The 25,119-nt window shown below is 53.4% G+C and overlaps 1 long non-coding RNA gene across 1 annotated transcript; it reads left to right on the top strand.

Moving 5' to 3' along the window:
- Nucleotides 1–452: 452 nt before the first annotated feature.
- Nucleotides 453–23,950, top strand: LOC121272365. The gene is made up of 3 exons (XR_005941875.1): nt 453–661; nt 23,230–23,341; nt 23,722–23,950. It is a non-coding gene; the product is annotated as an uncharacterized LOC121272365 (long non-coding RNA).
- Nucleotides 23,951–25,119: the final 1,169 nt, after the last annotated feature.

The raw sequence follows: 25,119 nt of genomic DNA, 5'->3' as shown, positions 1-25,119 counted from the left end.
CACAGCTCCAATGTTGAGATCACGAGATCTGGTTAGTCTCTGTACTGGAAGGGTATATAAGGAGGAAGTAATGCACACATCCCCCAGTGATGCAGAACCTTTAGCAACAGGTCACGGGAATCGCTGTCTGTAGACTTTACAGAGAGGGTTTCAAAACTGTTGTTCCATTACGAGAGAGAGAGAGAAAGAGAGAGACTGAGGAAGGAAGAGAGAGAGAGACTGAGGAAGAGAGAGAGCGAGAGAGACTGATTGTGGGCGGAGCACACAGATATTGCAAAACCAGTCTTCAGAAAGTTTCTAGAGGTTTGTCTCAAATCCCTGCGAGTGTGAGAGAGTGTCAGTGAGTGTGAGAGTGTCAGTGAGTGTGAGAGAGTGTCAGTGAGTGTCAGAGAGTGTCAGCGAGTGTGAGAGTGTGTCAGTGAGTGTGTGTCAGTGAGTGTGAATGAGTGTCAGTGAGTGAGTGTCAGTGAGAGTGTCAGTAAGTGTGAGAGAATGTCAGTGAGTGTGAGAGAGTGTCAGTGAGTGTGAATGAGTGTCAGTGAGTGAGTGTGAGCCGGCAGCATACTGACAGCTCTCAGTCAGGGGATCATTCGTTTCATATTTCCCCAGTGAAGAGAATTTGGAGATAATTTGGAGTTTGGACAATCTCGTTCTGAATCAGGTAAGGGAAATCATTTATTGTGACCTTTACAGGACTCCATGTGATGGGAAATCTGATGTTCAATGATTTTTGGCAGTTTTCTTGTCATTACTGCCAGAACCTGATCAAAAGCAATCGATTCAAAATGATCATTTACTTTAGATTGTGAACACTGAATATATTTTCAAAAGGTCATAGGAATCCAAGATAGAATATGAATCTTGTGGATCGATTTATTCCACATCATAGGGAATATTCCACATTCAGCCCTACCCAGTGTGAAACTAGACCTGAAGCTGGAGGTGATTAGAACACTATATTGTCAGAGGGGGAAATCAGCCAGGGTTCCTGCTCCTGATCACTGTCCAGTGACCCCTGGGTTAGAGAGAGAGAGAGGGGAAATCAGCCAGGGTTCCTGCTCCTGATCACTGTCCAGTGATTCCTGGGTTAGAGAGAGAGAGAGGGGAAATCAGCCAGGGTTCCTGCTCCTGATCACTGTCCAGTGATCCCTGGGTTAGAGACAGAGGGGAAATCAGCCAGGGTTCCTGCTCTTGATCACTGTCCAGTGACCCCTGGGTTAGAGAGGGGAAATCAGCCAGGGTTCCTGCTCCTCATCACTGTCCAGTGATCCCTGGGTTAGAGAGAGAGGGGAAATCAGCCAGGGTTCCTGCTCCTGATCACTGTCCAGTGATTCCTGGGTTAGAGAGAGAGAGAGAGGGGAAATCAGCCAGGGTTCCTGCTCCTGATCACTGTCCAGTGATCCCTGGGTTAGAGAGAGAGGGGAAATCAGCCAGGGTTCCTGCTCCTGATCACTGTCCAGTGATTCCTGGGTTAGAGAGAGATAGGAATTAAGCCAGGGTTCCTGCTCCTGATCACAGTCCATTGATCCCTGGGTTAGTGAGAGAGGGGAAATCAGCCAGGGTTCCTGCTCCTGATGACTGTCCAGCGATCCCTGAGTTAGAGAGAAAGGGGAAATCAGTCAGGGTTCCTGCTCCTGATCACTGTCCAGCGATCCCTGAGTTAGAGAGAAAGGGGAAATCAGCCAGGGTTCCTGCTCCTTATCACTGTCCAGTGATCCCTGGGTTAGAGAGAGAGAGAGGGGAAATCAGCCAGGGATCCTGCTCCTGATCACTGTCCAGTGATCCCTGGGTTAGAGACAGAGGGGAAATCAGCCAGGGGTCCTGCTCCTGATCACTGTCCAGTGATCCCTGGGTTAGAGAGAGAGGGGAAATCAGCCAGGGTTCCTGCTCCTGATCACTGTCCAGTGATCCCTGGGTTAGAGAGAGAGAGGGGGGAAATCAGCCAGGGTTCCTGCTCCTGATCACTGTCCAGTGATCCCTGGGTTAGAGAGAGAGGGGAAATCAGTCAGGGTTCCAGCTCCTGATCACTATCCAGTGATCCCTGGGTTAGACAGAGAGGGGAAATCAGCCAGGTTTCCAGCTCTTGATCATTGTCCAGTGACCCCTGGATTAGAGAGAGGGCAAATCAGCCAGGGTTCCAGCTCGTGATCACTGTCCATAATCCCTGGGTTAGAGAGCGAGACCGAGTGGAAATCAGCCAAGATTCCTGCTCCTGATCACTATCCTGTGATTCCTCAGTTAGAAAGAGAGAGAGGGAAATCAGCCAGGGTCCCTGCTCCTGATCACTGTCCAGTGACCCCTGGGTTAGAGAGAGAGAGGGGAAATCAGCCAGGGTTCATGCTCCTTATCACTGTTAATTGATCCCTGGGTTAGAGAGAGAGGGGAAATCAGCCACTGTTCCATCTCTTGATCATTGTCCAGTGACCCCTGAGTTACAGAGAGAGAGGGGAAATCAGCCAGGATTCGTGCTCCTGATCACTGTTCAGTGATCCCTGGGTTAGAGAGAGAGGGGAAATCAGCCAGGATTTGTGCTCCTGATCACTGTTCAGTGATCCCTGGGTTACAGAGAGAGAGGGGAAATCAGCCAGGGATCCTGCTCCTGATCACTGTCCAGTGATCCCTGGATAAGAGAGAGGAAATCAGCCAGGGTCCCTGATCCTGATCACTCTCCAGTGATCCCTGGGTTAGAGACAGAGGGGAAACAAGCCAGGGTTCCTGCTCCTGATCACTGTGCAGTAATCCCTGGGTTAGAGAGAGAGAGAGGGGAAATCAGCCATGGTTCCTGCTCCTGATCACTGTTAAGTGATCCCTGGGTTAGAGAGAGAGGGGAAATCAGCCAGGGTTCCATCTCTTGATCATTGTCCAGTGGCCCCTGTGTTACAGAGAGAGAGGGGAAATCAGCCAGGATTCGTGCTCCTGATCACTGTTCAGTGATCCCTGGGTTACAGAGAGAGAGGGGAAATCAGCCAGGATTCCTGCTCCTGATCACTATTCAGTGATCCCTGGGTTACAGAGAGAGAGGGGAAATCAGCCAGGGATCCAGCTCTTGATCATTGTCCAGTGATCCCTGGATAAGAGAGAGGAAATCAGCCAGGGTCCCTGATCCTGATCATTCTCCAGTGATCCCTGGGTTAGAGACAGAGGGGAAACAAGCCATGGTTCCTGCTCCTGATCACTGTGCAGTGGTCCCTGGGTTAGAGAGAGAGAGAGGGAAATCAGCCAGGGTTCCTGCTCCTGAGCACTGTCCAGTGATCCCTGGGTTAGAGAGAGAGAGAGAGAGGGGAAATCAGCCAGGGTTCCTGCTCCTGATCACTGTCCAATGATCCCTGAGTTAGTGAGAGAGGAAATCAGCTAGGGTTCCTGCTCCTGATCACTGTCCAGTGATCCCTGCGTTCGATAGAGAGAGGGAGAATCAGACAGGATTCCTGCCCCTGGTCTCTGTCCAGTGATCCATGGGTGAGAGATAGAGAGGAAATCAGCCAGGGTTCCTGCTCCTGAATCAGTGTCCAGTGATTCCTGGGTTAGAGAGAGATGGGAAATCAGCCAGGGTTCCTGCTCCTGATCACTGTCCAGTGATCCCTGGGTTAGAGAGAGATAGGAAATCAGCCAGGGTTCCTGCTCCTGATCACTGTCCAGTGATCCCTGGGTTAGAGAGAGATAGGAAATCAGCCAGGGTTCCTGCTCCTGATCACTGTCCTGTGATCCCTGGGTTAGTGAGAGAGGGGAAATCAGCCAGGGTTCCTGCTCCTGATCACTGCCCAGTAATCCCTGGGTTAGTGAGAGAGGGGAAATCAGCCAGGGTTCCTGCTCCTGATGACTGTCCAGCGATCCCTGAGTTAGAGAGAAAGGGGAAATCAGTCAGGGTTCCTGCTCCTGATGACTGTCCAGCGATCCCTGAGTTAGAGAGAAAGGGGAAATCAGCCAGGGTTCCTGCTCCTTATCACTGTCCAGTGATCCCTGGGTTAGAGAGAGAGAGAGAGGGGAAATCAGCCAGGGATCCTGCTCCTGATCACTGTCCAGTGATCCCTGGGTTAGAGACAGAGGGGAAATCAGCCAGGGTTCGACCTCCTGATCAATGTCCAGTGATCCATGGGTGAGAGAGACAGAGGAAATCAGCCAGGGTTCCTGCTCCGGATGACTGTCCAGTGATCCCTGGATTAGAGAGAGGGGAAATCAGCCAGTGTTTCTGCTCCTGATCACTGTCCAGTGACCCCTGGGTTACAGAGAGAGAGGGGAAATCAGCCTGGGTTCCTGCTCCTGATTACTGTTCAGTGATCCCTGGGTTAGAGAGAGAGGGGAAATCAGCCAGTGTTCCTGCTCCTGATCACTGTCCAGTGATCCCTGGATTAGAGAGAGGGGAAATCAGCCAGGGTTTCTGCTCCTGATCATTGTCCAGTGACCCCTGGGTTACAGAGAGAGAGGGGAAATCAGCCTGGGTTCCTGCTCCTGATCACTGTTCAGTGATCCCTGGGTTAGAGAGAGAGGGGAAATCAGCCAGGGTTTCTGCTCCTGATCACTGTCCAGTGACCCCTGGGTTAGAGAGAGAGAGAGAGAGGGGAAATCAGTCAGGGTACCTGCTCCCGATCACTGTCCAGTGATCCCTGGGTTAGAGAGAGAGGGGGAAATCAGTCAGGGTTCCAGCTCCTGATCGCTGTCCAGTAGTCACTGGGTTAGAGAGAGAGAGGGGAAATCAGCCAGGGTTCCTGCTCCTGATCAATGTCCAGTGATCCCTGGGTTAGAGAGAGAGAGTGTGGAAATCAGCCAGGATTCCTGCTCCTGATCACTGTCCAGTGATCCCGGGGTTAGAGAGAGAGAGTGTGGAAATCAGCCAGGATTCCTGCTCCTGATCACTGTCCAGTGATCCCGGGGTTAGAGAGAGGGGAAATCAGCCAGGGTTCCTGCTCCTGATCACTGTCCAGTGATCCCTGGATTAGAGAGAGGGGAAATCAGCCAGGGTTTCTGCTCCTGATCATTGCCCAGTGACCCCTGGGTTACAGAGAGAGAGGGGAAATCAGCCTGGGTTCCTGCTCCTGATCACTGTTCAGTGATCCCTGGGTTAGAGAGAGAGGGGAAATCAGCCAGGGTTTCTGCTCCTGATCACTGTCCAGTGACCCCTGGGTTAGAGAGAGAGAGTGTGGAAATCAGCCAGGATTCCTGCTCCTGATCACTGTCCAGTGATCCCGGGGTTAGAGAGAGGGGAAATCAGCCAGGGTTCCTGCTCCTGATCACTGTCCAGTGATCCCTGGATTAGAGAGAGGGGAAATCAGCCAGGGTTTCTGCTCCTGATCACTGTCCAGTGACCCCTGGGTTAGAGAGAGAGAGTGTGGAAATCAGCCAGGATTCCTGCTCCTGATCACTGTCCAGTGATCCCGGGGTTAGAGAGAGGGGAAATCAGCCAGGGTTCCTGCTCCTGATCACTGTCCAGTGATCCCTGGATTAGAGAGAGGGGAAATCAGCCAGGGTTTCTGCTCCTGATCATTGTCCAGTGACCCCTGGGTTACAGAGAGAGAGGGGAAATCAGCCTGGGTTCCTGCTCCTGATCACTGTTCAGTGATCCCTGGGTTAGAGAGAGAGGGGAAATCAGCCAGGGTTTCTGCTCCTGATCACTGTCCAGTGACCCCTGGGTTAGAGAGAGAGAGAGAGGGGAAATCAGTCAGGGTACCTGCTCCCGATCACTGTCCAGTGATCCCTGGGTTAGAGAGAGAGGGGGAAATCAGTCAGGGTTCCAGCTCCTGATCGCTGTCCAGTAGTCACTGGGTTAGAGAGAGAGAGGGGAAATCAGCCAGGGTTCCTGCTCCTGATCAATGTCCAGTGATCCCTGGGTTAGAGAGAGAGAGTGTGGAAATCAGCCAGGATTCCTGCTCCTGATCACTGTCCAGTGATCCTGGGGTTAGAGAGAGAGAGTGTGGAAATCAGCCAGGATTCCTGCTCCTGATCACTGTCCAGTGATCCCGGGGTTAGAGAGAGGGGAAATCAGCCAGGGTTCCTGCTCCTGATCACTGTCCAGTGATCCCTGCGTTAGAAAGAGAGGGGAAATCAGCCAGGGTTCCAGCTCTTGATCATTGTCCAGTGATCCCTGGATTAGAGAGAGGGGAAATCAGTCAGGGTTCCTGATCCTGATCACTGTCCAGTGACCCCTGGGTTAGAGAGAGAGAGTGTGGAAATCAGCCAGGATTCCTGCTCCTGATCACTGTCCAGTGATCCCGGGGTTAGAGAGAGGGGAAATCAGCCAGAATTCCTGCTCCTGATCACTCTCCAGTGATCCCTGGGTTAGAAATAGAGGAGAAATCAGCCAGGGTTCCTGTTCCCGATCTCAGTCCAGTGATCCCTGTGTTAGAGAGAGGGGAAATCAGCCAGGGTTCCTGCCCCTGCCCTGGTGTAGAGAGAAAGGGGAAATCTGCCAGGGTTACAGCTCTTGATCATTGTCCAGTGATCCCTGGGTTAGAGAGAGGGGAAATCAGCCAGAGTTCCAGCTCCTGATCACTGTCCTGTGATCCCTGGGTTAGAGAGAGAGAGGGGAAATCAGCCAGGGTTCCTGCTCCTGATGACTGTCCAGCCATCCCTGAGTTAGAGAGAAAGGGGAAATCAGCCAGGGTTCCTGCTCCTTATCACTGTCCAGTGATCCCTGGGTTAGAGAGAGAGAGAGAGGGGAAATCAGCCAGGGATCCTGCTCCTGATCACTGTCCAGTGATCCCTGGGTTAGAGACAGAGGGGAAATCAGCCAGGGTTCGACCTCCTGATCAATGTCCACTGATCCCAGGGTTAGAGAGAGAGGGGAAATCAGCCAGGGTCCCTGCTCCTGATCACTGTCCAGTGATCCATGGGTGAGAGAGACAGAGGAAATCAGCCAGGGTTCCTGCTCCGGATGACTGTCCAGTGATCCCTGGATTAGAGAGAGGGGAAATCAGCCAGTGTTTCTGCTCCTGATCACTGTCCAGTGACCCCTGGGTTACAGAGAGAGAGGGGAAATCAGCCTGGGTTCCTGCTCCTGATTACTGTTCAGTGATCCCTGGGTTAGAGAGAGAGGGGAAATCAGCCAGGGTTTCTGCTCCTGATCATTGCCCAGTGACCCCTGGGTTACAGAGAGAGAGGGGAAATCAGCCTGGGTTCCTGCTCCTGATCACTGTTCAGTGATCCCTGGGTTAGAGAGAGAGGGGAAATCAGCCAGGGTTTCTGCTCCTGATCACTGTCCAGTGACCCCTGGGTTAGAGAGAGAGAGTGTGGAAATCAGCCAGGATTCCTGCTCCTGATCACTGTCCAGTGATCCCGGGGTTAGAGAGAGGGGAAATCAGCCAGGGTTCCTGCTCCTGATCACTGTCCAGTGATCCCTGGATTAGAGAGAGGGGAAATCAGCCAGGGTTTCTGCTCCTGATCACTGTCCAGTGACCCCTGGGTTAGAGAGAGAGAGTGTGGAAATCAGCCAGGATTCCTGCTCCTGATCACTGTCCAGTGATCCCGGGGTTAGAGAGAGGGGAAATCAGCCAGGGTTCCTGCTCCTGATCACTGTCCAGTGATCCCTGGATTAGAGAGAGGGGAAATCAGCCAGGGTTTCTGCTCCTGATCATTGTCCAGTGACCCCTGGGTTACAGAGAGAGAGGGGAAATCAGCCTGGGTTCCTGCTCCTGATCACTGTTCAGTGATCCCTGGGTTAGAGAGAGAGGGGAAATCAGCCAGGGTTTCTGCTCCTGATCACTGTCCAGTGACCCCTGGGTTAGAGAGAGAGAGAGAGGGGAAATCAGTCAGGGTACCTGCTCCCGATCACTGTCCAGTGATCCCTGGGTTAGAGAGAGAGGGGGAAATCAGTCAGGGTTCCAGCTCCTGATCGCTGTCCAGTAGTCACTGGGTTAGAGAGAGAGAGGGGAAATCAGCCAGGGTTCCTGCTCCTGATCAATGTCCAGTGATCCCTGGGTTAGAGAGAGAGAGTGTGGAAATCAGCCAGGATTCCTGCTCCTGATCACTGTCCAGTGATCCTGGGGTTAGAGAGAGAGAGTGTGGAAATCAGCCAGGATTCCTGCTCCTGATCACTGTCCAGTGATCCCGGGGTTAGAGAGAGGGGAAATCAGCCAGGGTTCCTGCTCCTGATCACTGTCCAGTGATCCCTGCGTTAGAAAGAGAGGGGAAATCAGCCAGGGTTCCAGCTCTTGATCATTGTCCAGTGATCCCTGGATTAGAGAGAGGGGAAATCAGTCAGGGTTCCTGATCCTGATCACTGTCCAGTGACCCCTGGGTTAGAGAGAGAGAGTGTGGAAATCAGCCAGGATTCCTGCTCCTGATCACTGTCCAGTGATCCCGGGGTTAGAGAGAGGGGAAATCAGCCAGAATTCCTGCTCCTGATCACTCTCCAGTGATCCCTGGGTTAGAAATAGAGGAGAAATCAGCCAGGGTTCCTGTTCCCGATCTCAGTCCAGTGATCCCTGTGTTAGAGAGAGGGGAAATCAGCCAGGGTTCCTGCCCCTGCCCTGGTGTAGAGAGAAAGGGGAAATCTGCCAGGGTTACAGCTCTTGATCATTGTCCAGTGATCCCTGGGTTAGAGAGAGGGGAAATCAGCCAGAGTTCCAGCTCCTGATCACTGTCCTGTGATCCCTGGGTTAGAGAGAGAGAGGGGAAATCAGCCAGGGTTCCTGCTCCTGATGACTGTCCAGCCATCCCTGAGTTAGAGAGAAAGGGGAAATCAGCCAGGGTTCCTGCTCCTTATCACTGTCCAGTGATCCCTGGGTTAGAGAGAGAGAGAGAGGGGAAATCAGCCAGGGATCCTGCTCCTGATCACTGTCCAGTGATCCCTGGGTTAGAGACAGAGGGGAAATCAGCCAGGGTTCGACCTCCTGATCAATGTCCACTGATCCCAGGGTTAGAGAGAGAGGGGAAATCAGCCAGGGTCCCTGCTCCTGATCACTGTCCAGTGATCCATGGGTGAGAGAGACAGAGGAAATCAGCCAGGGTTCCTGCTCCGGATGACTGTCCAGTGATCCCTGGATTAGAGAGAGGGGAAATCAGCCAGTGTTTCTGCTCCTGATCACTGTCCAGTGACCCCTGGGTTACAGAGAGAGAGGGGAAATCAGCCTGGGTTCCTGCTCCTGATTACTGTTCAGTGATCCCTGGGTTAGAGAGAGAGGGGAAATCAGCCAGGGTTCCTGCTCCTGATCACTGTCCAGTGATCCCTGGATTAGAGAGAGGGGAAATCAGCCAGGGTTTCTGCTCCTGATCATTGTCCAGTGACCCCTGGGTTACAGAGAGAGAGGGGAAATCAGCCTGGGTTCCTGCTCCTGATCACTGTTCAGTGATCCCTGGGTTAGAGAGAGAGGGGAAATCAGCCAGGGTTTCTGCTCCTGATCACTGTCCAGTGACCCCTGGGTTAGAGAGAGAGAGAGAGGGGAAATCAGTCAGGGTACCTGCTCCCGATCACTGTCCAGTGATCCCTGGGTTAGAGAGAGAGGGGGAAATCAGTCAGGGTTCCAGCTCCTGATCGCTGTCCAGTAGTCACTGGGTTAGAGAGAGAGAGGGGAAATCAGCCAGGGTTCCTGCTCCTGATCAATGTCCAGTGATCCCTGGGTTAGAGAGAGAGAGTGTGGAAATCAGCCAGGATTCCTGCTCCTGATCACTGTCCAGTGATCCCGGGGTTAGAGAGAGAGAGTGTGGAAATCAGCCAGGATTCCTGCTCCTGATCACTGTCCAGTGATCCCGGGGTTAGAGAGAGGGGAAATCAGCCAGGGTTCCTGCTCCTGATCACTGTCCAGTGATCCCTGGGTTAGAAAGAGAGGGGAAATCAGCCAGGGTTCCAGCTCTTGATCATTGTCCAGTGATCCCTGGATTAGAGAGAGGGGAAATCAGCCTGGGTTCCTGCTCCTGATCACTGTCCAGTGACCCCTGGGTTAGAGAGAGAGAGTGTGGAAATCAGCCAGGATTCCTGCTCCTGATCACTGTCCAGTGATCCCGGGGTTAGAGAGAGGGGAAATCAGCCAGAATTCCTGCTCCTGATCACTCTCCAGTGATCCCTGGGTTAGAAATAGAGGAGAAATCAGCCAGGGTTCCTGTTCCCGATCTCAGTCCAGTGATCCCTGTGTTAGAGAGAGGGGAAATCAGCCAGGGTTCCTGCCCCTGCCCTGGTGTAGAGAGAAAGGGGAAATCTGCCAGGGTTACAGCTCTTGATCATTGTCCAGTGATCCCTGGGTTAGAGAGAGGGGAAATCAGCCAGAGTTCCAGCTCCTGATCACTGTCCTGTGATCCCTGGGTTAGAGAGAGAGAGGGGAAATCAGCCAGGGTTTCTGCTCCTGATCACTGTCCAGTGATCCCTGGGTTAGAGAGAGAGAGAGGGGAAATCAGCCAGGGTTCCTGCTCCTGATCACTGTCCAGTGATCCCTGGGTTAGAGAGAGAGAGAGAGAGGGGAAATCAGCCAGGGTTCCTGCTCCTGATCACTGTCCAATGATCCCTGGGTTAGAGAGAGAGAGAAGGGGAAATCATCCAGGGTACTAGCTCCTGACCACTGTCCAGTAGTCGCTGGGTTATAAGGAGACAGGGGAAATCAGCCAGGGATCCGGCTCCTGATCACCGTCCAGTGATCCCTGAGTTACAGAGAGAAAGGGGATATCAGCCAGGGTTCCTGCTCCTGATCACTGTCCAGTGATCCCTGGGGTAGAGAGAGAGAGGGTGGAAATCAGCCAGGGTTCCTGCTCCTGATCACTGTCCAGTGACCCCTGGGTTAGAGAGAGAGAGGGGAGAAATCAGCCAGGGTTCCTGCTCCTGATCACTGTCCAGTGACCCCTGGGTTAGAGAGAGAGAGGGGAGAAATCAGCCAGGGTTCCTGCTCCTGATCACTGCCCAGTGACCCCTGCGTTAGAGAGAGTGTGGAAATCAGCCAGGGTTTCTGCTCCTGATCACTGTCCAGTGATCCGTGGGATAGAGAGAGAGGGGAAATCAGTCAGGGTTCCAGCTCCTGATCACTATCCAGTGATCCCTGGGTTAGACAGAGAGGGGAAATCAGCCAGGTTTCCAGCTCTTGATCATTGTCCAGTGACCCCTGGATTAGATAGAGGGCAAATCAGCCAGGGTTCCAGCTCGTGATCACTGTCCATAATCCCTGGGTTAGAGAGCGAGACCGAGTGGAAATCAGCCAAGATTCCTGCTCCTGATCACTATCCTGTGATTCCTCGGTTAGAAAGAGAGAGAGGGGAAATCAGCCAGGGTCCCTGCTCCTGATCACTGTCCAGTGACCCCTGGGTTAGAGAGAGAGAGAGGGAAATCAGCCAGGGTACCTGCTCCTAATCACTGTCCAGTGATCCCTGGATTAGAGAGAGGGGAAATCAGCCATGGTTCCTGCTCCTTATCACTGTTAATTGATCCCTGGGTTAGAGAGAGAGGGGAAATCAGCCAGGTTTCCAGCTCTTGATCATTGTCCAGCGACCCTTGGGTTACAGAGAGAGAGGGGAAATCAGCCAGGATTTGTGCTCCTGATCACTGTTCAGTGATCCCTGGGTTACAGAGAGAGAGGCGAAATCAGCCAGGATTCCTGCTCCTGATCACTGTTCAATGATCCCTGGGTTACAGAGAAAGGGGAAATCAGTCAGGGTTCCTGCTCCTGATGACTGTCCAGCGATCCCTGAGTTAGAGAGAAAGGGGAAATCAGCCAGGGTTCCTGCTCCTTATCACTGTCCAGTGATCCCTGGGTTAGAGAGAGAGAGAGAGGGGAAATCAGCCAGGGATCCTGCTCCTGATCACTGTCCAGTGATCCCTGGGTTAGAGACAGAGGGGAAATCAGCCAGGGTTCGACCTCCTGATCAATGTCCAGTGATCCATGGGTGAGAGAGACAGAGGAAATCAGCCAGGGTTCCTGCTCCGGATGACTGTCCAGTGATCCCTGGATTAGAGAGAGGGGAAATCAGCCAGTGTTTCTGCTCCTGATCACTGTCCAGTGACCCCTGGGTTACAGAGAGAGAGGGGAAATCAGCTTGGGTTCCTGCTCCTGATTACTGTTCAGTGATCCCTGGGTTAGAGAGAGAGGGGAAATCAGCCAGTGTTCCTGCTCCTGATCACTGTCCAGTGATCCCTGGATTAGAGAGAGGGGAAATCAGCCAGGGTTTCTGCTCCTGATCATTGTCCAGTGACCCCTGGGTTACAGAGAGAGAGGGGAAATCAGCCTGGGTTCCTGCTCCTGATCACTGTTCAGTGATCCCTGGGTTAGAGAGAGAGGGGAAATCAGCCAGGGTTTCTGCTCCTGATCACTGTCCAGTGACCCCTGGGTTAGAGAGAGAGAGAGAGGGGAAATCAGTCAGGGTACCTGCTCCCGATCACTGTCCAGTGATCCCTGGGTTAGAGAGAGAGGGGGAAATCAGTCAGGGTTCCAGCTCCTGATCGCTGTCCAGTAGTCACTGGGTTAGAGAGAGAGAGGGGAAATCAGCCAGGGTTCCTGCTCCTGATCAATGTCCAGTGATCCCTGGGTTAGAGAGAGAGAGTGTGGAAATCAGCCAGGATTCCTGCTCCTGATCACTGTCCAGTGATCCCGGGGTTAGAGAGAGAGAGTGTGGAAATCAGCCAGGATTCCTGCTCCTGATCACTGTCCAGTGATCCCGGGGTTAGAGAGAGGGGAAATCAGCCAGGGTTCCTGCTCCTGATCACTGTCCAGTGATCCCTGGATTAGAGAGAGGGGAAATCAGCCAGGGTTTCTGCTCCTGATCATTGCCCAGTGACCCCTGGGTTACAGAGAGAGAGGGGAAATCAGTCAGGGTTCCTGCTCCTGATCACTGTTCAGTGATCCCTGGGTTAGAGAGAGAGGGGAAATCAGCCAGGGTTTCTGCTCCTGATCACTGTCCAGTGACCCCTGGGTTAGAGAGAGAGAGTGTGGAAATCAGCCAGGATTCCTGCTCCTGATCACTGTCCAGTGATCCCGGGGTTGGAGAGAGGGGAAATCAGCCAGGGTTCCTGCTCCTGATCACTGTCCAGTGATCCCTGGATTAGAGAGAGGGGAAATCAGCCAGGGTTTCTGCTCCTGATCACTGTCCAGTGACCCCTGGGTTAGAGAGAGAGAGTGTGGAAATCAGCCAGGATTCCTGCTCCTGATCACTGTCCAGTGATCCCGGGGTTAGAGAGAGGGGAAATCAGCCAGGGTTCCTGCTCCTGATCACTGTCCAGTGATCCCTGGATTAGAGAGAGGGGAAATCAGCCAGGGTTTCTGCTCCTGATCATTGTCCAGTGACCCCTGGGTTACAGAGAGAGAGGGGAAATCAGCCTGGGTTCCTGCTCCTGATCACTGTTCAGTGATCCCTGGGTTAGAGAGAGAGGGGAAATCAGCCAGGGTTTCTGCTCCTGATCACTGTCCAGTGACCCCTGGGTTAGAGAGAGAGAGAGAGGGGAAATCAGTCAGGGTACCTGCTCCCGATCACTGTCCAGTGATCCCTGGGTTAGAGAGAGAGGGGGAAATCAGTCAGGGTTCCAGCTCCTGATCGCTGTCCAGTAGTCACTGGGTTAGAGAGAGAGAGGGGAAATCAGCCAGGGTTCCTGCTCCTGATCAATGTCCAGTGATCCCTGGGTTAGAGAGAGAGAGAGTGTGGAAATCAGCCAGGATTCCTGCTCCTGATCACTGTCCAGTGATCCTGGGGTTAGAGAGAGAGAGTGTGGAAATCAGCCAGGATTCCTGCTCCTGATCACTGTCCAGTGATCCCGGGGTTAGAGAGAGGGGAAATCAGCCAGGGTTCCTGCTCCTGATCACTGTCCAGTGATCCCTGCGTTAGAAAGAGAGGGGAAATCAGCCAGGGTTCCAGCTCTTGATCATTGTCCAGTGATCCCTGGATTAGAGAGAGGGGAAATCAGTCAGGGTTCCTGATCCTGATCACTGTCCAGTGACCCCTGGGTTAGAGAGAGAGAGTGTGGAAATCAGCCAGGATTCCTGCTCCTGATCACTGTCCAGTGATCCCGGGGTTAGAGAGAGGGGAAATCAGCCAGAATTCCTGCTCCTGATCACTCTCCAGTGATCCCTGGGTTAGAAATAGAGGAGAAATCAGCCAGGGTTCCTGTTCCCGATCTCAGTCCAGTGATCCCTGTGTTAGAGAGAGGGGAAATCAGCCAGGGTTCCTGCCCCTGCCCTGGTGTAGAGAGAAAGGGGAAATCTGCCAGGGTTACAGCTCTTGATCATTGTCCAGTGATCCCTGGGTTAGAGAGAGGGGAAATCAGCCAGAGTTCCAGCTCCTGATCACTGTCCTGTGATCCCTGGGTTAGAGAGAGAGAGGGGAAATCAGCCAGGGTTCCTGCTCCTGATGACTGTCCAGCCATCCCTGAGTTAGAGAGAAAGGGGAAATCAGCCAGGGTTCCTGCTCCTTATCACTGTCCAGTGAACCCTGGGTTAGAGAGAGAGAGAGAGGGGAAATCAGCCAGGGATCCTGCTCCTGATCACTGTCCAGTGATCCCTGGGTTAGAGACAGAGGGGAAATCAGCCAGGGTTCGACCTCCTGATCAATGTCCACTGATCCCAGGGTTAGAGAGAGAGGGGAAATCAGCCAGGGTCCCTGCTCCTGATCACTGTCCAGTGATCCATGGGTGAGAGTGTTTCTGCTCCTGATCACTGTCCAGTGACCCCTGGGTTACAGAGAGAGAGGGGAAATCAGCCTGGGTTCCTGCTCCTGATTACTGTTCAGTGATCCCTGGGTTAGAGAGAGAGGGGAAATCAGCCAGGGTTTCTGCTCCTGATCATTGCCCAGTGACCCCTGGGTTACAGAGAGAGAGGGGAAATCAGCCTGGGTTCCTGCTCCTGATCACTGTTCAGTGATCCCTGGGTTAGAGAGAGAGGGGAAATCAGCCAGGGTTTCTGCTCCTGATCACTGTCCAGTGACCCCTGGGTTAGAGAGAGAGAGTGTGGAAATCAGCCAGGATTCCTGCTCCTGATCACTGTCCAGTGATCCCGGGGTTAGAGAGAGGGGAAATCAGCCAGGGTTCCTGCTCCTGATCACTGTCCAGTGATCCCTGGATTAGAGAGAGGGGAAATCAGCCAGGGTTTCTGCTCCTGATCACTGTCCAGTGACCCCTGGGTTAGAGAGAGAGAGTGTGGAAATCAGCCAGGGTTCCTGCTCCTGATTACTGTCCAGTGATCCCGGGGTTAGAGAGAGGGGAAATCAGCCAGGGTTCCTGCTCCTGATCACTGTCCAGTGATCCCTGGATTAGAGAGAGGGGAAATCAGCCAGGGTTTCTGCTCCTGATCATTGTCCAGTGACCCCTGGGTTACAGAGAGAGAGGGGAAATCAGCCTGGGTTCCTGCTCCTGATCACTGTTCAGTGATCCCTGGGTTAGAGAGAGAGGGGAAATCAGCCAGGGTTTCTGCTCCTGATCACTGTCCAGTGACCCCTGGGTTAGAGAGAGAGAGAGAGGGGAAATCAGTCAGGGTACCTGCTCCCGATCACTGTCCAGTGATCCCTGGGTTAGAGAGAGAGGGGGAAATCAGTCAGGGTTCCAGCTCCTGATCGCTGTCCAGTAGTCACTGGGTTAGAGAGAGAGAGGGGAAATCAGCCAGGGTTCCTGCTCCTGATCAATGTCCAGTGATCCCTGGGTTAGAGAGAGAGAGTGTGGAAATCAGCCAGGATTCCTGCTCCTGATCACTGTCCAGTGATCCTGGGGTTAGAGAGAGAGAGTGTGGAAATCAGCCAGGATTCCTGCTCCTGATCACTGTCCAGTGATCCCGGGGTTAGAGAGAGGGGAAATCAGCCAGGGTTCCTGCTCCTGATCACTGTCCAGTGATCCCTGCGTTAGAAAGAGAGGGGAAATCAGCCAGGGTTCCAGCTCTTGATCATTGTCCAGTGATCCCTGGATTAGAGAGAGGGGAAATCAGTCAGGGTTCCTGATCCTGATCACTGTCCAGTGACCCCTGGGTTAGAGAGAGAGAGTGTGGAAATCAGCCAGGATTCCTGCTCCTGATCACTGTCCAGTGATCCCGGGGTTAGAGAGAGGGGAAATCAGCCAGAATTCCTGCTCCTGATCACTCTCCAGTGATCCCTGGGTTAGAAATAGAGGAGAAATCAGCCAGGGTTCCTGTTCCCGATCTCAGTCCAGTGATCCCTGTGTTAGAGAGAGGGGAAATCAGCCAGGGTTCCTGCCCCTGCCCTGGTGTAGAGAGAAAGGGGAAATCTGCCAGGGTTACAGCTCTTGATCATTGTCCAGTGATCCCTGGGTTAGAGAGAGGGGAAATCAGCCAGAGTTCCAGCTCCTGATCACTGTCCTGTGATCCCTGGGTTAGAGAGAGAGAGGGGAAATCAGCCAGGGTTCCTGCTCCTGATGACTGTCCAGCCATCCCTGAGTTAGAGAGAAAGGGGAAATCAGCCAGGGTTCCTGCTCCTTATCACTGTCCAGTGATCCCTGGGTTAGAGAGAGAGAGAGAGGGGAAATCAGCCAGGGATCCTGCTCCTGATCACTGTCCAGTGATCCCTGGGTTAGAGACAGAGGGGAAATCAGCCAGGGTTCGACCTCCTGATCAATGTCCACTGATCCCAGGGTTAGAGAGAGAGGGGAAATCAGCCAGGGTCCCTGCTCCTGATCACTGTCCAGTGATCCATGGGTGAGAGAGACAGAGGAAATCAGCCAGGGTTCCTGCTCCGGATGACTGTCCAGTGATCCCTGGATTAGAGAGAGGGGAAATCAGCCAGTGTTTCTGCTCCTGATCACTGTCCAGTGACCCCTGGGTTACAGAGAGAGAGGGGAAATCAGCCTGGGTTCCTGCTCCTGATTACTGTTCAGTGATCCCTGGGTTAGAGAGAGAGGGGAAATCAGCCAGGGTTCCTGCTCCTGATCACTGTCCAGTGATCCCTGGATTAGAGAGAGGGGAAATCAGCCAGGGTTTCTGCTCCTGATCATTGTCCAGTGACCCCTGGGTTACAGAGAGAGAGGGGAAATCAGCCTGGGTTCCTGCTCCTGATCACTGTTCAGTGATCCCTGGGTTAGAGAGAGAGGGGAAATCAGCCAGGGTTTCTGCTCCTGATCACTGTCCAGTGACCCCTGGGTTAGAGAGAGAGAGAGAGGGGAAATCAGTCAGGGTACCTGCTCCCGATCACTGTCCAGTGATCCCTGGGTTAGAGAGAGAGGGGGAAATCAGTCAGGGTTCCAGCTCCTGATCGCTGTCCAGTAGTCACTGGGTTAGAGAGAGAGAGGGGAAATCAGCCAGGGTTCCTGCTCCTGATCAATGTCCAGTGATCCCTGGGTTAGAGAGAGAGAGTGTGGAAATCAGCCAGGATTCCTGCTCCTGATCACTGTCCAGTGATCCCGGGGTTAGAGAGAGAGAGTGTGGAAATCAGCCAGGATTCCTGCTCCTGATCACTGTCCAGTGATCCCGGGGTTAGAGAGAGGGGAAATCAGCCAGGGTTCCTGCTCCTGATCACTGTCCAGTGATCCCTGGGTTAGAAAGAGAGGGGAAATCAGCCAGGGTTCCAGCTCTTGATCATTGTCCAGTGATCCCTGGATTAGAGAGAGGGGAAATCAGCCTGGGTTCCTGATCCTGATCACTGTCCAGTGACCCCTGGGTTAGAGAGAGAGAGTGTGGAAATCAGCCAGGATTCCTGCTCCTGATCACTGTCCAGTGATCCCGGGGTTAGAGAGAGGGGAAATCAGCCAGAATTCCTGCTCCTGATCACTCTCCAGTGATCCCTGGGTTAGAAATAGAGGAGAAATCAGCCAGGGTTCCTGTTCCCGATCTCAGTCCAGTGATCCCTGTGTTAGAGAGAGGGGAAATCAGCCAGGGTTCCTGCCCCTGCCCTGGTGTAGAGAGAAAGGGGAAATCTGCCAGGGTTACAGCTCTTGATCATTGTCCAGTGATCCCTGGGTTAGAGAGAGGGGAAATCAGCCAGAGTTCCAGCTCCTGATCACTGTCCTGTGATCCCTGGGTTAGAGAGAGAGAGGGGAAATCAGCCAGGGTTTCTGCTCCTGATCACTGTCCAGTGATCCCTGGGTTAGAGAGAGAGAGAGGGGAAATCAGCCAGGGTTCCTGCTCCTGATCACTGTCCAGTGATCCCTGGGTTAGAGAGAGAGAGAGAGAGGGGAAATCAGCCAGGGTTCCTGCTCCTGATCACTGTCCAATGATCCCTGGGTTAGAGAGAGAGAGAAGGGGAAATCATCCAGGGTACTAGCTCCTGACCACTGTCCAGTAGTCGCTGGGTTATAAGGAGACAGGGGAAATCAGCCAGGGATCCTGCTCCTGATCACCGTCCAGTGATCCCTGAGTTACAGAGAGAAAGGGGATATCAGCCAGGGTTCCTGCTCCTGATCACTGTCCAGTGATCCCTGGGGTAGAGAGAGAGAGGGTGGAAATCAGCCAGGGTTCCTGCTCCTGATCACTGTCCAGTGACCCCTGGGTTAGAGAGAGAGAGGGGAGAAATCAGCCAGGGTTCCTGCTCCTGATCACTGTCCAGTGACCCCTGGGTTAGAGAGAGAGAGGGGAGAAATCAGCCAGGGTTCCTGCTCCTGATCACTGCCCAGTGACCCCTGCGTTAGAGAGAGTGTGGAAATCAGCCAGGGTTTCTGCTCCTGATCACTGTCCAGTGATCCGTGGGATAGAGAGAGAGGGGAAATCAGTCAGGGTTCCAGCTCCTGATCACTATCCAGTGATCCCTGGGTTAGACAGAGAGGGGAAATCAGCCAGGTTTCCAGCTCTTGATCATTGTCCAGTGACCCCTGGATTAGATAGAGGGCAAATCAGCCAGGGTTCCAGCTCGTGATCACTGTCCATAATCCCTGGGTTAGAGAGCGAGACCGAGTGGAAATCAGCCAAGATTCCTGCTCCTGATCACTATCCTGTGATTCCTCGGTTAGAAAGAGAGAGAGGGGAAATCAGCCAGGGTCCCTGCTCCTGATCACTGTCCAGTGACCCCTGGGTTAGAGAGAGAGAGAGGGAAATCAGCCAGGGTCCCTGCTCCTAATCACTGTCCAGTGATCCCTGGATTAGAGAGAGGGGAAATCAGCCATGGTTCCTGCTCCTTATCACTGTTAATTGATCCCTGGGTTAGAGAGAGAGGGGAAATCAGCCAGGTTTCCAGCTCTTGATCATTGTCCAGCGACCCTTGGGTTACAGAGAGAGAGGGGAAATCAGCCAGGATTTGTGCTCCTGATCACTGTTCAGTGATCCCTGGGTTACAGAGAGAGAGGCGAAATCAGCCAGGATTCCTGCTCCTGATCACTGTTCAATGATCCCTGGGTTACAGAGAGAGAGAGGAAATCAGCCAGGGATCCAGCTCTTGATCATTGTCCAGTGATCCCTGGATTAGAGAGAGGAAATCAGCCATGGTCCCTGATCCTGATCACTCTCCAGTGATCCCTGGGTTAGAGACAGAGGGGAAACAAGCCAGGGTTCCTGCTCCTGATCACTGTCCAATGATCCGTGGGTTAGAGAGAGAGAGAGAGAGAGGGAAAATCAGCCAGGGTTCCTGCTCCTGATCACTGTCCAATGATCCCTGGGTTAGTGAGAGAGGAAATCAGCTAGGGTTCCTGCTCCTGATCACTGTCCAGTGATCCCTGTGTTCGATAGAGAGAGGGGAAATCAGCCAGGGTTCCTGCTCCTGATCACTGTCCAGTAATCCCTGAGTTAGAGAGAGAGAGGGGAAATCAGCCAGGGTTTCTGCTCCAGATCACTGTCCAGTGATCACTGTGTTAGAGAGAAAGAGGTGAAATCAGTCAGGTTCCTGCACCTGATCACTGTCCAGTGATCCCTGGGTTAGAGAGAGACATGAAATCAGCCAGGGTTCCTGCTCCTGCCCTGGTTTAGAGGGAAAGGTGAAATCAGCCAGGGTTCCAGCTCTTGATCATTGTCCAGTTATCCCTGGATTAGAGAGAGGGGAAATCAGCCAGGGCTCTGGCTCCAGATCACTGTCCAGTGATCCCTAGGTTAGAGAGCGAGAGGGGAAATCAGCCAGTGTTTCTGCTCCTGATCGCTGTCCAGTGATCCATGGGATAGAGAGAGAGGGGAAATCAGCCAGGGTTCCTGCTCCAGATCACTGTCCATTGATCCCTGGGTTAGAGAGAGAGGGGAAATCAGCCAAGTTTCCAGCTCTTGATCACTATCATGTGATTCCTCGGTTAGAGAGAGAGCGAGGGGAAATCAGCCTGGGTTCCTGCTCCAGATCACTGTCCAGTGATCCCTAGGTTAGCGAGCGAGAGAGAGTGGAAATCAGCCAGGGTTCCTGCTCCTGATCACTATCCTGTGATTCCTCGGTTAGAGAGAGAGAGAGGGGAAATCAGCCAGGGTTCCTGCTCCTGATCACTATCCTGTGATTCCTCGGTTAGAGAGAGAGGGGAAATCAGTCAGGGTTCCTGCTCCTGATCACTGTCTAGTGATCACTGGATTTGAGAGAGGGGAAATCAGCCAGTGTTCCAGTCCCTGATCTATGTCCAGTGACCCATGGGTTAGAGAGAGAGAGTGGAAATCAGCCAGGTTTCCTGCTCCTGATCACTGTGCAGATATGCCTGGGTTAGAGAGAGAGAGGAAATTAGCCAGGGTTCCTGCTCCCGATCACTGTCCAGTGTTCCCTGGGTTAGAGAGAGAGGGGATATCAGCCAGATTCCTGCTCCAGATCACAGTCCAGTGACCCCGGGGTTAGTGAGAGAGGGGAAATCAGCCAGGGTTCCTGTTCCTGATCACTGTCCAGTGTTCCCTGAGTTAGAGAGAGAGAGGGGAAATCGGCCAGGGTTCCTGCTCCTGATCACTGTCCAGTGATCCCTGGGTTAGAGAGAGAGGGGAAATCAGTCAGGGTTCCTGTTCCTGATCACTGTCCAGTGTTCCCTGAGTTAGAGAGAGAGAGGGGAAATCGGCCAGGGTTCCTGCTCCTGCTCACTGTCCAGTGATCCCTGAGTTAGAGAGAGAGGGGAAATAAGCCAGGGTTCCTGCACCTGATCACTGTCCAGTGATCCCTGGGTTACAGAGAGAGAGGGGAAACCAATCAGGGTTCCTGCTCCTGATCACTGTCCAGTGATCCCTGGGTTGGAGATAGAGGGGAAACCAGTTATGGTTCCTGCTCCTGATCACTGTCCAGCGATCCCTGGGTTAGAGAGAGAGGGGAAATCAGCCAGAGTTCCTGCTCCTGATCAATGTCCAGTAATCTCTGAGTTAGAGAGCGAGAGGAAAAATCAGTCAGCGTTGCTGCTCCTGAACACTGTCGAGTAATCCCTCGGTTAGAGAGAGAGAGCGGAAATCAGTCAGGATTCCTGCTCCTGATCACTTTCCAGTGATCCCTGGGTAGAGAGGGAGGTGAAATAACCCAGGGTTCCTGCTCCTGGTCACTCTCCAGTGATCCCTGGGTTAGAGAGGGAGGTGAAATCAGCCAGGGTTCCTGGTCACTGTCCAGTGATCCCTGGGTTAGAGAGAGAGAGGGGAATACAGCCAGGGTTCCTGCTCCTGATAACTGTCCAGTGGTCCCTGGGTTAGAGAGAGAGAGAGGGGATATCAGTCAGGTTTCCTGCTCCTGATCTCTCTCCAGTGATTCCTGGATTAGAGAGAGAGAGAGGGTAAATCAGTCAGGTTTCCTGCTCCTGATCACTCTCCAGTGATTCCTGGGTTAGAGAGAGGCGAAATCTGCCAGGGTTCCTCTTCCTGATCACTGTCCAGTGATCCCTCGGTTAGAGAGAGAGAGGGGAAATCAGCCAGGGTTCCTGCTCCTGATCACTTCCAGTACTCCCGGGATTAGAGAGAGAGAGAGGGGAAATCAGCCTGGGTTCCTGCTCCTGATCCCTGTCCAGTGATCCCTGGGTTAGAGAGAGAGAGAGGAAATCAGCCAGGGTTTCTGCTCCTGATCACTGTCCAGTGATTCCTGAGTTAGAGAGAGAGGGGAAATCAGTCAGGGTTCCTGTTCCTGATCACTGTCCACTGATCCCTGTGTTAGAGAGAGAGTGGGTGTAAATCAGCCAGGGTTCCTGCTCCTGATCACTGTCCAGTGATCCCTTGGTTAGAGAGAGGAGAAATCAGCAAGGTTCCTGCTCCTGATCACTGTCCAGTGATCCCTGTGTTAGAAAGAGGGTAAATCAGCCAGGGTTCCTCTTCCTGATCACTGTCCAGTGATCCCTGGGTTAGAGAGAGGGGAAATCAGCCAGGGTTCCTCTTCCTGATCACTGCCAGTAATCCTGGGTTAGAGAGAGAACTGAAATCAACCAGTTTTCCTGCTCCTGATCACTGTCCAGTGACCCCTGGGTTAGAGAGAGAGGGGAAATCAGCCAGGGTTCCTGCTCCTGATCACTGCCCAGTGACCCCTGGGTTAGAGAGAGAGGGGAAATCAGCCAGGGTTCCTGCTCCTGATCACTGTCCAGTGATCCCTGGGTTAGAGAGAGAGGGGAAATCAGCCAGGGTTCCTGCTCCTGATCACTGCCCAGTGACCCCTGGGTTAGAGAGAGAGGGGGGAAATCAGCCAGGGTTCCTGCTCCTGATCACTGTCCAGTGACCCCTGGGTTAGAGAGAGAGGGGAAATCAGCCAGAGTTCCTGCTCCTGATCACTGTCCAGTGACCCCTGGGTTAGAGAGAGAGAGCGTTGGGGGGGGGTGGGGGGGGGGATGTGTGTGTGTTTTGGGGGAGGGAGGTTGGGGGGAAATCAGTTTGCACATGTGCAGATGCACACTCAGGGGACGGGGAAGGAAAGCACCTTGAGGAGGGGTTGGGGAGAGGGAGGAGGGAATGGTGAGGAGGAGGCATGGAGGAGGGTGAGGGGACTGTGGGGCGGAGGGTACCCAGAGGAGGGGAATGGAGGAGGAAAGGACCGTGCGGAGTGGGTCTGGGGGGGAGACAGGGATGAGGAAGTCTAGCAGAGGGAGCAGGAATTAGGCGGAGTGGAGGAGGGAAAGGAATGAGCGGGGTGGAGAGGGACTCGAGAAGTTAGTGGGCAGAAGGGATAGGAAAGGAGGGGGGAGGGGAGGAGTTGATGGGGTGGAGGGGAGAGTGGGGGAAGGAAAGGAGAGCGGGGAGTTAGTGGGAGGAGGGAGCTAGTGGGAGGGGAGGGGGAGGGGGGGAGGTAGTGGGAGGGGGAGAAGGGAGGGGGGAAAATTATTGGGAGGGGGGAGTTAGTGCGGGAGGGAGGGGGGAGTTAATGGGAGTGGGCGGTTAGTGGGAGGAGTTAGTTAGTGGGAGAGGGGAAGAGGGAGGAGGGAGTGAGTGGGGGAGGGGGGAGTTAGTGGGAGGAGGGGGAGGGGAGGGGAGTTAATGGGAGGAGGGGGTGGGGAGGGGGAGTGAGTTGGAGGAGGGGACAGAATCTCCATCCAGTACTGACCCTGCTGCCTGTTGCCTCTTGTTCCAGCGTTCGAGGCTGCGTGTGGAGTGGAGGATGGGAGTTAAAGTGCTGAAGTGTTTCCCCTGGTATGGCAGACGGAAGGAACGCAGCAAACTGGCTAAAAGTCAGAGTCTCGAGGGTGAGGCAACCCCCCCCCCCCACCCCCAACCACTCTCCCCCATTTTGCAGGGACACTGACTCTCAATGACTCTCCTCCCCTCTCCACACACATCGACCACTGTCCTCTCGCTCGCTCGTCCACTCACTGACCATTTTCCTCATGTGGACTGAGGTCAGGCTATTCAACTACATGAGCCATCACAGCCAGCCATCAGGCAGTTTCCACCCCCAGCCCACCAGGTACCTTGCTCTGCACCTTGTGAGTATAGCTGGCTGCTCCCCAATCCTGACTGAGAGAAATTCCATGCCCGATTCAACACTCCATTCATCCAAAACCTCTCCAATCGCCTTCAATTCGGAGGACTCTCTCATTAATTCCCTGTCTCCTTCTTCCCTCAGGCCCCATAGCCCCAACGGAGGTGATCAGACGGAGCAAGGGGAGCTGCGAAGGTCAGAAAAACTGCGCCTACTACAGTGAAAAAGCCCGGCTGTCATTCAGACATGAGCTAGATTCTGCCAACTCTGTCATCAACTCCACCAACTGACCCTCCGCTCTCCATCTCTGAGCTACAACATCCTGCAGTCTCTCAGGGCAAATGCTAGCCCACCCAGATCACCATGGGAGTACCTTGGGGGGGTGCAGGGGTTTGGGGAGGGGGGGGGGGTGGGTGGGTGGGGGGGGGGAAGGCGGGTCTAAAACAATCTGCAAATACAACCTCATGTGGGACTTACCAACATCAAGGATTGTTTGAAACAAAATGGTTCAACTCCACCTTCTCAAGAGCATTTCATTTTAATCCATTCATGGTATATGGGTGTCTCTGGCTGGGCCCAGCATTTATTGCCCATCCCTAATTGCCCCTTGAGAAGGTGGGGGTGAGCTGCCTTCTTGAACCGCTGCAGTCCATGTGGTGTAGGTACACCCACAGTGCTGTTAGGGAGGGAGTTCCAGGATTTTGACCCAGCGACAGTGAAGGAACGGCTGATATATTTTCAAGTCAGGATGGTGAGTGACTTGGAGGGGAACTTGCAGATGGTGGGGTTCCCATCTATCTGCTGCCCTGGCTTAGAGTTGGAGGGAGTAGATGTTGAAGGTGGTGGATGTGGTGCCAATCAAGCGGGGCTGCTTTGTCCTGGATGGTGTTGAGCTTCTTGAGTGTTGTGGGAGCGGCACTCATCCAGGCAAGTGGGGAGTATTCCATCACACTCCTGACTTGTGCCTTGTAGATGGTGGACAGGCTTTGGGGAGTCAGGAGGTGAGTTACTCCCCACAGGATTCCCAGCCTCTGACCTGCTCTTGTAGCCACAGTATTTATATGGCTGGTCAATGGTAACCCCCAGAATGTTGATAGTGGGGGATTCAGTGATGGTAATGCCATTGAACATCAAGGGGCGATGGTTAGATTCTATCTTGTTGGAGATGGTCATTGCCTGACACTTGTGTGGTGTGAATGTTACTTGCCACTTTTCAGCCCAAGTCTGGATATTGTCCAGGTCTTGCTGCATTTGGACATGGACTGCTTCAGTATCTGAGGAGTTGCGAATGGTGCTGAACATTGTGCAACCATCAGTGAACATCCCCACTTCTGACCTTATGATGGAAGGAAGGTCATTGATGAAGCAGCTGAAGATGGTTGGGCCGAGGACAGTACCCTGAGGAACTCCTGCAGTGATGTCCTGGAGCTGAGATGACTGACCTCCAACAGCCACAACCATCTTCCTTTGTGCTAGGTATGACTCCAACCAGTGGAGAGTTTTCCCCCTGATTCCCATTGACTCCAGTGTTGCTAGGGCTCC

The sequence above is a fragment of the Carcharodon carcharias genome, chromosome 33 (assembly GCF_017639515.1).
Source record: "Carcharodon carcharias isolate sCarCar2 chromosome 33, sCarCar2.pri, whole genome shotgun sequence".
Lineage (NCBI taxonomy): Eukaryota > Metazoa > Chordata > Chondrichthyes > Lamniformes > Lamnidae > Carcharodon > Carcharodon carcharias.
This window is presented reverse-complemented; position numbering and strand designations above follow the sequence as displayed.